Source organism: Cryptomeria japonica, chromosome 10, assembly GCF_030272615.1.
Source record: "Cryptomeria japonica chromosome 10, Sugi_1.0, whole genome shotgun sequence".
Classification (NCBI taxonomy): domain Eukaryota; kingdom Viridiplantae; phylum Streptophyta; class Pinopsida; order Cupressales; family Cupressaceae; genus Cryptomeria; species Cryptomeria japonica.
Genome location: NC_081414.1, coordinates 110,165,309 through 110,176,021, shown reverse-complemented (window position 1 = coordinate 110,176,021; position 10,713 = coordinate 110,165,309).

Sequence of the window (10,713 nt, the reverse complement as noted above, 5' to 3'; positions counted from 1 at the left end):
GACAGCTTGCATGCTGTGAATCCAAGGCCTCCCTAATAACAAGTTGTATGTTAAATTTCCCGGCATAACATGGATAAGAGTAGGCAAAGTAACAGGTCCCACTGTGAGAGGTAAGGTGATGATACCCAATGAAGTCTTAGCCACATTGTCAAAGCCACGAATGGAACGAGAGTCAGGCTCCATAAGAGATGTATCCACATTCATCTTATGCAATAAATTGATGCTACACACATTCAGGCCAGAGCCATTATCTACTAGTGTTCGTCTTATAGCAGTGTCTTTCATGACAACCACAATCATCAAGGGATCATATTGTTGTTGGACTTCACTAGTAGGCAACTCATCTTGGGTAAACACAATTTGAGCTTTAGGATTCATCACAGAGTTAACAAAAGATGCTATATTACTAGATGTATTCGGTGGAGGAACATTCAAATCTTTCAAGGCATCTTGTAACATTCCATGATGAGCGGAAGAAGTTTGAATCAAATCCCAAAGGGATATCTTAGCAGGGGTAGCTTTAAGTTGTTCTATGAGATCATATTCCTTACCCATAACTTGCGAAATACGGGGAGCTTGAGGAAGAATTGGTTGAGGATTAGGAAGGGAAACTGGAATAACAGGAGGAGGATTAGGTTGCCTATTATTTCTAGTATGATAAGTATGGGCAATCGCATGATAACTCTCTCTAGTTATTTGCTTAGCATAATTGTAAGGACTTATAGGTTTTCTTCCTTGTACGGTGATGATTGGTTTATTCGGGGTACGAAAGGAATCATGATCATACCTTCCTTGGATAGTAAGGAGAGGTGATTTAGGAATTTGAAAGGTGGGAGAAGGATACGCACCTTGGACTTCGAAGAGAGGCTTGTTATATTCATTCAAATTTATCATGTTAACCAATTTAGAGGTCTTGTTTTTGTTTAAAGGTTTTGACAAAGCCACAAAGTCATCAAGAGCATCATCCCACAAAGCATGATCATATCGGTTAAAAGGTTTGTCTTTTGATTCAAAAGGAGACATCTCCTCATAGAGGGGATTATTGAAAACAACTATGTTACTAGATTCAAGGGAAGAGTGGATAGGAATGTACCCTTGAGAGGAATCATTCGACTTATCTTTCTCATCACACCTAAATGGCATAGTAACAAGGTTTATGAGTTTTTGGTAAAATGAAGGTTTGGCATCTTTAGGGTTAAAAAACTCATCTAAAGCTTCATCTAATTCATCTTGGCTATACTCATAATAATCATCAAAAGCATGAACATTTTGCAAATAAAAATCTGACATTTTGAAAAGATTGCATAAAATTTAAACACACAATGCAAAGAAACACACTCTTTTTTTCTTTTTTTTCTCTTTTAATGAAATGAAAAACACACTAAATATAGATCTAGATCTAACAAATGCAATGCAAGAGGAAGCAATGATAGATTCACGTCGGGTTCACCAAAATGTGTAGGGGAAAAAGCGAGACTAGGTTAACATGCCCTAATCCTACCTTTTGACACACATTGCGGAATACGAAAGAGCCTAGAGATATCGCACAATTGGCTACTTCTTTTGGTGAAAGAGAGGGCCACGGGATATCTATTAGGATTCCTATTCCCTTGTTGAAATTGTAAGATCAAGTAATAAAAATTCAAATCCTAACCTCAAAATGCAAGTATGAACTAATAACAAGATTGCAGAATTGAGATTAAACAATGAACAGCTGTAAGTACAAGGATGAAATGAGAATGCAGATATGTACCCGGAGTCAAAATCAGACTGAAAATGTTCGGGATGGGGGCGCGGGTGCCACTGTCCTGAAAACTGCACCGGCAACCACTGTTCTGCACCCTGAAACACTGTCTGGAAACTGTCGGAAAGCTGTCTGTCCGGAGGACCAAGGCGCCCAGCGCCTCTATCCCAGGGACCAAGGTGCCCAGCGCCCCTGTCCTGGCAAGACCAGGGCACCTAGCGCCCCTGTCCTGGCAGGACCAGGGCACCCAGCGCCCCTGTCCCAGTCTTCTGATCTGTAACTTCACACAGGGTATTGTCTCAACTTTCTCTCTCCGGATCTGTATCCCGTGGCGTCGTCTGAATCCTGAAACTTGCAATAATATCTAAAAAGGGGGAGGGGTGGCTATATAGGGTTTTGCCTTAGTCAAACCCCCACTTCGGTGATTTCCACCTCCACAAATAGCCAAGTTGTTTTGTAAAATGTATTGTGTGTGTAGACCTAGTGTGTGTGCAAGGTCCAAAATGCAAGAAAGCAAACTAGAGCAACCTAGAAAGTAAACCCTAATTGCTTGTAAAAGATAATGTAAATGCTCTAAATCAAGATGCAATGTGATCTAAAGCATGAATAAGTGATGTATCAAAGCTTATGCAAAGACATGAAAACAATATGAAATCATACCCAACCCTCAAGGGGGGAGTACAAGCCAATCTTCAGTCGGTAATCTCCTATTGTTCTTCAATGTCTTCCAAGCCCTAAGTGGATGAATGAATTTGATTGATGCTTGATAGAATAATGTCGAATGTTGTTGAAGTCCTCAAAGATCTGCTCTTTCGCTGCATATGAAGTTCCTAGAAAACCAAATTGGGATCTCTTCGAATGAAGAAAGAGAGCTCTTAAGTATGAAACCCTAGATCGTAAATTCGTATTTTGGCCGACCTAGAGATTGAATATCCCGCCAATTTCTTGGGGTTAAGCTTTATTTTATGATTGGATCGTGCTCCCAAAATTTTGGGAAAAATGTCCAGGACCATGTGCACCGGGCGCCACGGTCCCGACAACTTTTCACCAAATTTTCAGGGCCATCGGATATGATGATTTTAGAGAGAATCCAGAAGTTACAGGTGATTTCGAGATGTTTTGACCCCGAAACCAAGCCCCAAAGTTCGAAATAGGACTTAATTAGGGTTTTTGATTAAGTGATGTATTGGAGGAATAAAATGCGAAGGGCGCGCTTTAGTGAAAGGGCCCAACTTTTTGATGTAGAGAATGATGAAATAGGACCTTAGACCTAATTAATTTGATTAATTAAGTGCTTAAGGAGAAATGCAATGCAGAATGCAAAATGTACTAAGGCGGGTGCTAAACTAGGTGTGAAATTGTACCACCCTAGTGAGTGCGTACAATTTACGACGCTATAGCCATATATCATATATATCTCACAAAATTGTCAAAATATACAATGGGTATCATGTCTATCAATACAACAAAGTGATCAATACAACATGAGCGATCTCTTAGGCATGACTATCTCCTAAGGCAGACCCTCTAGTAGCAGATGACCTAGCTCCTGAATCTCCACCAGATGGATCATGTCATGTCATCCCCGTAACACCTCTTCTCTTTGTCCTTGTATGACCTACGACCGGATCGAGTGGACACCACTTTAGCATAACTAGGAGCTCTATGATCTCAAGGGACCATATCCTCATATAAACACCTATAATACTCGACCTCCTTGGCTGAGTACTGTATCTCCCTCAATGTGTCCCAGAGTAAAGAACCTAATGTGGCTCTCTCTAACCTATCAGCAAGGGCCTTTGCTCGACCCTGATTCTCTACTGTTGTATCCCTCTCTACCTACTACTACATAATCTATCATTGTTGCACTAACACCTATGCTTGCATCTCTTTCACCGAGACTTGTAGCACCCTAATTTGAGCATCCTACTAGTAGGTCGGCATGCTGATCTACACAGGTACCTGTATCATGGTCTTGGCTGCACATCTCCCTATCTAAGGTGTTGGTGGAGGTAGAACATTGGATCTTCTCCTTTGGGGAGGTTGCCTATCATCCTCTATCCCTCCCATAGCAGCTAACACTGCACCTATCCTACCACCTCTTGCACCTCCACCTTTGCCACCTCCACCTCTGCCATCTCCACCTCTACCATCTCCACCTTTGCCATCCCCACCTGTATAACCCCTCCACCTCCACCACCCCCTCCACCTCCATCTCCTCCACCACCGCCTCCACCTCCATCTCCCCCCTCCTCTCCCTCATCATCCTCTCTCCATCTAGGACCCCCTCACCTCTGTGGCTCCTCCTCCTCACCATTATTAAAAGCTAGCAACAACTCTGCCTGATGAGATATGTGCACCACTACATGTGCCACAAAGTAAGTTGAGAACTCCTCTGTCATCCCAACATCCACTACCTCAGCCCCATAATCCCAAATCTATCCTGCTAAGGTCATGTACTCATCCACAACTTCTCCGCTAACTAGGGTAGGCCCCCACTTTGGTACATCTTGTCACTATGAGCATACAAACAAGCTTCCTATGATATCCCCTATTGTCTACCATACTGTCGATGAATGTGGCTATGCAAAAATCGCTCAATGATAAAGGGCATCCGCCAAATGAAAGGTGTTTGTATCGTTGTGCCACCTCTCTGCCAATGCTGTCAGTAACCCCTAGTTAATTATATACTAGGGAATGTCTAATAAGGATGATACCCACATCTCTCAATCACATCTATGTTAGCCTGTGATAAGTATGAGATAAGTGTCCATGGCTTCGGGAATCACTCCCGAGACTGTAGTACACCAAGCTCTTCTATCAAATCAACACATATCCACCATCAATTCTCGATTCAGTCAAATCTATCAAAAATCAAAAGCAAATCAACTTGAAAATGTGAAACATATCAAAAACACATTAGAAACATATTCGTAGCATATCACTATATCATATAAGGACTCATTCAATCAATCCAGACCCATAATGAAAATCAGATACATAATGCAATCAAGACCCATAACGACAATCAAGATCCATATCGAAATTAGATCCATAATACAATCAAGACTCATAACAAAATTGGATCCATATTGACAATGAGACCCATATCAAAATCAAGACTCATAACAAAATCAGATCCATATCGACTCAAGACCCATATCAAAATCAGATATATATTGACACAAGACCCATATCGAAACTAGGTCCACATCGACTCAAGACCCATATCAAAATAAAAATCCATATCGACAACAAGACCCATATCGAAACAAGATCCATATTGACCATAGACTCATATCGCAATCCAACAACATATTAGAATCGCACATCATAATAAAACATGACTCACATCGGATCATGAACCATATCAAATAATCAAAGAATCCATATTGACATCTATGCAACCTATCCAATCCATTTGACTCACAACACATTTTTTTCAAACTTTTTGCCCTACACACTAAATAAGGGCTTCAAAGCACTAAGATGCCACATGTGTGCTAATCTTCTTCGTGTATGCACTATAAAACACACCTTATGCATTATCTTTCTATCACGTGCTACAACAAGACTTCAATGTACTACCCTATTTATCCAACACGTTGTTCTACCTTATGCATTAACTATCATACCAATCATGCTACCCTATTTATCTGTCATGCTAAAGCTATCCTACGTGTTACTTGGCATACCCTTTACGCTACTCTATGAACCCTATGCGCTAAAATCACCCTAAGTGCTAACCGACACACCGAACGTGCTAATATTTGACACTTAGACGCTAATCCTATCTAGGGTTTGCTATGCGCTAAACTTTCTATTGTATGTGCTAAAGACCTAACCTATGCACTAAATCAAAAAATTCTGACCGAAAAATTAAAAAACGTGACAAAAATCAATGGAATTAATAAAAATAAAGAGGGATTTTGGCCACTTACTGGTGGGCCATATGTGGTGGGTCTCTGATATCGCCCAATGTGCTCAAATCGGTGCAAAGAGTATGGAATTAACATCATGGTTAGAGCTCCAAATGTTACAATCACAAGAAGACAAGTGTGCAAATGATTTTTCAAAATCACTTTTTACCTTTTAATAGGGTAAATCAAAGGGTTAATAAGTGGGGCATGTATTTTAATCCCACTTTTTCATTATTAACCTTATGCACATCATTTTATTTTTCGGGAGATGAATCAATAATGTGCATCCAACATAGTCAATATTCTCATATTGCAATTAATTAAAAAACGATCATAAACTTGATAAATTTTCACTAGACCCTTGATTTATCTCCCGAGGGGGCATCATCAATATCGTTCATCAAATTTTCATCTAGGACATCATATCGACAACTTTGACAACAACATCATATCAAAAAAAATTGTGGCATATCAAACGATTTTCTTTGAATCAACTTGTGCACACACGTCACTTCAAAGAGGGGCAAAATGTAGATGTATAAATCTAACCACTTTCCTAAATAAATATTTAATATTTAATTTAACCATATCCCCTTATTAATTAAATTCTATTTAATTGATTTCTTCCCATTCATCTATTTGATTAAATAAACTACTCAATTTATTTAATTAAATTCACATAAACCTTTCCTAGACTTTAATTAAATAAATCACTTTATTTAATTAAATCCCCTTTCTCCCTTTTTAATTAAATTAATCCTTGCAAATAAATAAATCTAATTTATTTATAAAATCCCCCCACTTGTATTTATGCAAGTTGCATTTATTTTGGTTGAAATAGAGTAATTTTATTTTAATTAAAATCATTTTCCCCTTATCCACTTGCATTTTCCTACATCTACCACTTGCCTTCCAAACCCCTTCTAGATTCTTCTAATCACTCCCAATTTAGTTTAATTCATCTCCTAATTATTGTCACATTCCTAAGTAAAAGTAAGTCACTTCTCAAAACCTCCAAAGTCTTCAATAACCATTAAAGGCTTTGTGTCTTCAAATGGTTAACCTCTAAAGTCTTCCAAACCATTAAAGGCTCTTACATAACCATTTATGGTTAACTCACCTTTGACCTTTGGTTAGGGACTTTCCTTTAACTTAACCATCCTTTTGACTCAAGGGTCTCATCAAACACTTATGGCTTTGACCATAGTTATCCATTTGACCCTTGCACAAGAGTTTACCCCTTGGATAAAAGCTTTATCCATTGGATAACCCTAACCTAACCTTAACCCTTACCTCCTAAGGTAACCTTCATGTCTTCTCAGGCATTTAATGCCTCTTGCATCTCGTCTTAAGCAACCTCTTGTTGACAATTGTCACCATTTCATTGGTGAGAATTGTAAACATGGATTGATTAACTTTTAATCCTAGCCCTTGTTAATATTATTCAATCTTAACCATCCATTGCCCTATTTTCCCTATAAATAGAGCTCTCATTCTTCATTTTTGATATATCCAAGTTTTTATGCATCTACATTGTAGCCTAATTTACTAATCATTTTAGCCTCTCTTTGTTAAAATATCATTATAGCATTTAGAAGCATTTTTCATATCATAGAATATTCATGCTAAGCTAGTATACCATGTTAGGATAATTTGTTAATCTTTTATCATATCATTGTCTTCATCTTAACTTAATCATCATAGTTTTAATACATCTATAGATCTTAGAGTGCATTCATGCATGTAGATCACAATATCACTCATTCTTGGAGTTGTCATTTCTGAGTCATTTACTCAATGATCTGAGAGCAAAACATTGGCTTTAGGAATTATGTGAGTTAGAGAACAATGGGACACCCCTTGGGAAGTTAAACTAGTTCAATTATTTTATATACTTGCACCAAGGGTCTCATTGGTATGTGGGTCTTTTGATCTCGATTTATTTGTTTTGATAACCACATTTTCCCATGTACAAGGGTCACACTAGATATTGTAACTGCCACTTGTGTATGAATATTGTTGGAAGAATTTTTCCTAATCTTGATAAAAGTTTTGTTTTATTTTTAAAACTTTTGAAAGGATTGATGCTGAATATCTTCATTCTTGTCAATTAGAGCCATTCCCAAAGATGATTCAAATTGACTTACTTGAAGCTGATAATTATGAAGTATTGTCCATAAATGTGTTAAAGATGTAAATCTAGAAAACAAATTCTGATGTCTAATATCTTTTTCAAATTATTAATGAAAATTCTTTGAACATCACCATCAATAATAGGACAATAAATTTGTGAATGCAAATATCTGTATCTACCCATGAAATTGGTCAATTTTTCTTTAACTCGTTTACAATGCATCAAATCAATTAAAGTAATTTGAGGACCAATATTATTTTGAAAATGTTGCACAAATGTATTAGACAATTGATGAAAAGAACTAATTAATCGAGTAGGCAAAGCACAAAACTATTGCAAAGCTTTATCTCTTAATGTATAGGTAAATAGTTCTATGCATCTCTATCTACTCTTCTCGAATCTATACATACTATCTCTTGAATCTCTAACTGCACATACAAAGAAGGAAAATGGTGTTGTTGATAGGGGTTTGCCTAGGTCAAACCCCCAATTTGTAATTAACCCTATAATTAAATTGAAATTGAAATAGAAAGCATACAATAAAAGGTCAATGCTAGATCTGAGATTGAAAGGCTAAATTAAAATATTATACATTTATGAGTCTTGTTTTGGATTCGTCATAAAAGGTTACATAGTCAAGTAGGAATGTAGAATGTTTTCACGAAGATATAATCATGGATGCTATCTTGAATCCTTGAAATTTGAATACTTGACCTCTCCTTCATTGCCTTGATAATGCTTGATTGCTTGCACATATAAATTCAAATAATTAAGTTGAGAGATGTAAGATGGATGTGGATGGATGATCATGTCTCAAATGAAAGGGTGAGGCTTGCTTTTATACCTCACTTCATGAAATGGGTTTAAATCTAAGAAGCAAGCTAACACGGGAAATTAATTCCCACCTACATTTTTAATCATCAAACGGTCCATAATTTGACCCTTTTAGCTTGGACAAGGGTGCTTGGGGCACCATTTCCCAAGGACATGGCCATTTTGGGCACCCTTGTCCAACCTACTAGAGTTGAACAAAGGACAAGATAGCAAGGCAAAAAATGAGGATTGTCAATTTGATGTTTGTGTGAACAGAATCAAGTATAATTAGAGCACAAAAGGCTGGAATGCTAAAGTGAGGCCTAAATAAGTATGAAATTGTATAGGGATACAATTTATGATGCTATAATTACCATCATAGACAATGAATGAAAAAAAAAATTATATATCGAACATAATATAACATCATGATTTTTCATGCGGATACATATAATAAACTCTTCTCATATATATATATAATGATGATTTTATCATCTTCACATATATATATATATATAAATAAGTAGTAGATGATTTTATCATCTAGAAGTATGATTAAGAATCAAGGAAATGAGAGAATACCTCGTCGTATGCATATGCCAAGAGAAACAACTAGAAGAATCTGTAAGATATGGAAAACACAAAATAAGTTAGGGAGTAGACAATTTGGCCGAAAGTCTCGCAACATTATTAGGGGAAGAGTGACCTGATTCTGCCGGTGAGAGAGAAAGTGACCGTACTGTAGACAAAGTGGAACCCAACTTACAATGACACCCCAAGGCAAGAGACCATTTGTCTGGGCCTCGGGTTAAAAACGACGTTCACAAACTTACCAAATGAAAGCCAATGACAGAATCTGATTGTTTTGGTCAATGTCGGATTTAGAAGTTTATATCATTTTCCTAGAAAGAATTGCAAGTGACAACGTCCAACGCTAAAGATTAGCCCGGATTTAGTAATAAAGCAGAGGGCCTCTATTTGAGAGTGGCCCCTCTCAAGCAATCTTTTTTAATGATGGTAGTTATTCAAAAGTGTTTATAAAATATAATATTCTTTATATGGTATAGTTCTTTTAATTTTATTTGTATTTTATAGTAAAAATGTTGAAATACAGTTATATTTATAGATCTTCAATTCATGATAGAAATTTAGAGATAAATAAAACAAAATTACTTCTTTTTATTTTTGTCAATTTAATTATAAATAAATAATTGTCAAATAAATTCAATTTTAGAGATACAAATAAATTCAATTACAAAAAATAAAAAATAAATAAATGTTAGAGATATATAAATGGATGGCTATCAAATAAATTAAATTTTAGAGATATATAAAGAATTCAATCACATAACATAAATAAATTCATTTTAATTGAACTCGCCTCTTCTACTAGATCTCATATAAACTTTAAGATCTTAAACATAATAAAAGCCCTTGAATTTTCTTTTAGGAATGTAACCAAAGTCATTCTAGAAGGTCATTAATGAGTAATATGAAGTACCTTTCACCTTGAAGACTATTTGATCTAGTAGATCCACACAAGTCAGTATGAATGAATTCCAATGGTGTTGTAGAAAAAAACTCCTCAGACTTGAATATTGTCCATGTCTTTTTTACAGCATGACATTCTTTACATAACATGTTTGTAAACTTGATAATCTTTGGAATATCTCTTACTGTATGGGTAGAGTTGATTTTCACAAGATTCTGAAAGTTGTTGTGTCCCATTCTTTTGTGCCATAGCTAGCATTCACTAGTTTGTCTCATTAGCCTCCTTTAGGTTGTATACATTGCTTTCAATCCTAGTTCCTTCTACCACCAATCTTCCATAGATTGCTTTTCAGATTTCACATAATTTATTATGAAATGTAAGAATGTATCCTTTGTTGTACATTTTAATTACACTAAGAAGTGTTGGCATTGAATTGTCATTGATGTCAACATTCACTTGATAGAGAGAGAAGGTTTTTCATGGGAAGAAGGTCTTTTTGTAGTTTTACAAAAGTCAGCATAGAGAAAAGAACAACGTTGTGAAACCACGACAAGGGAAATAGCTTTCACCATTTTGCAAGTCTTCAACACAAAGAAAAGAACATCATTGT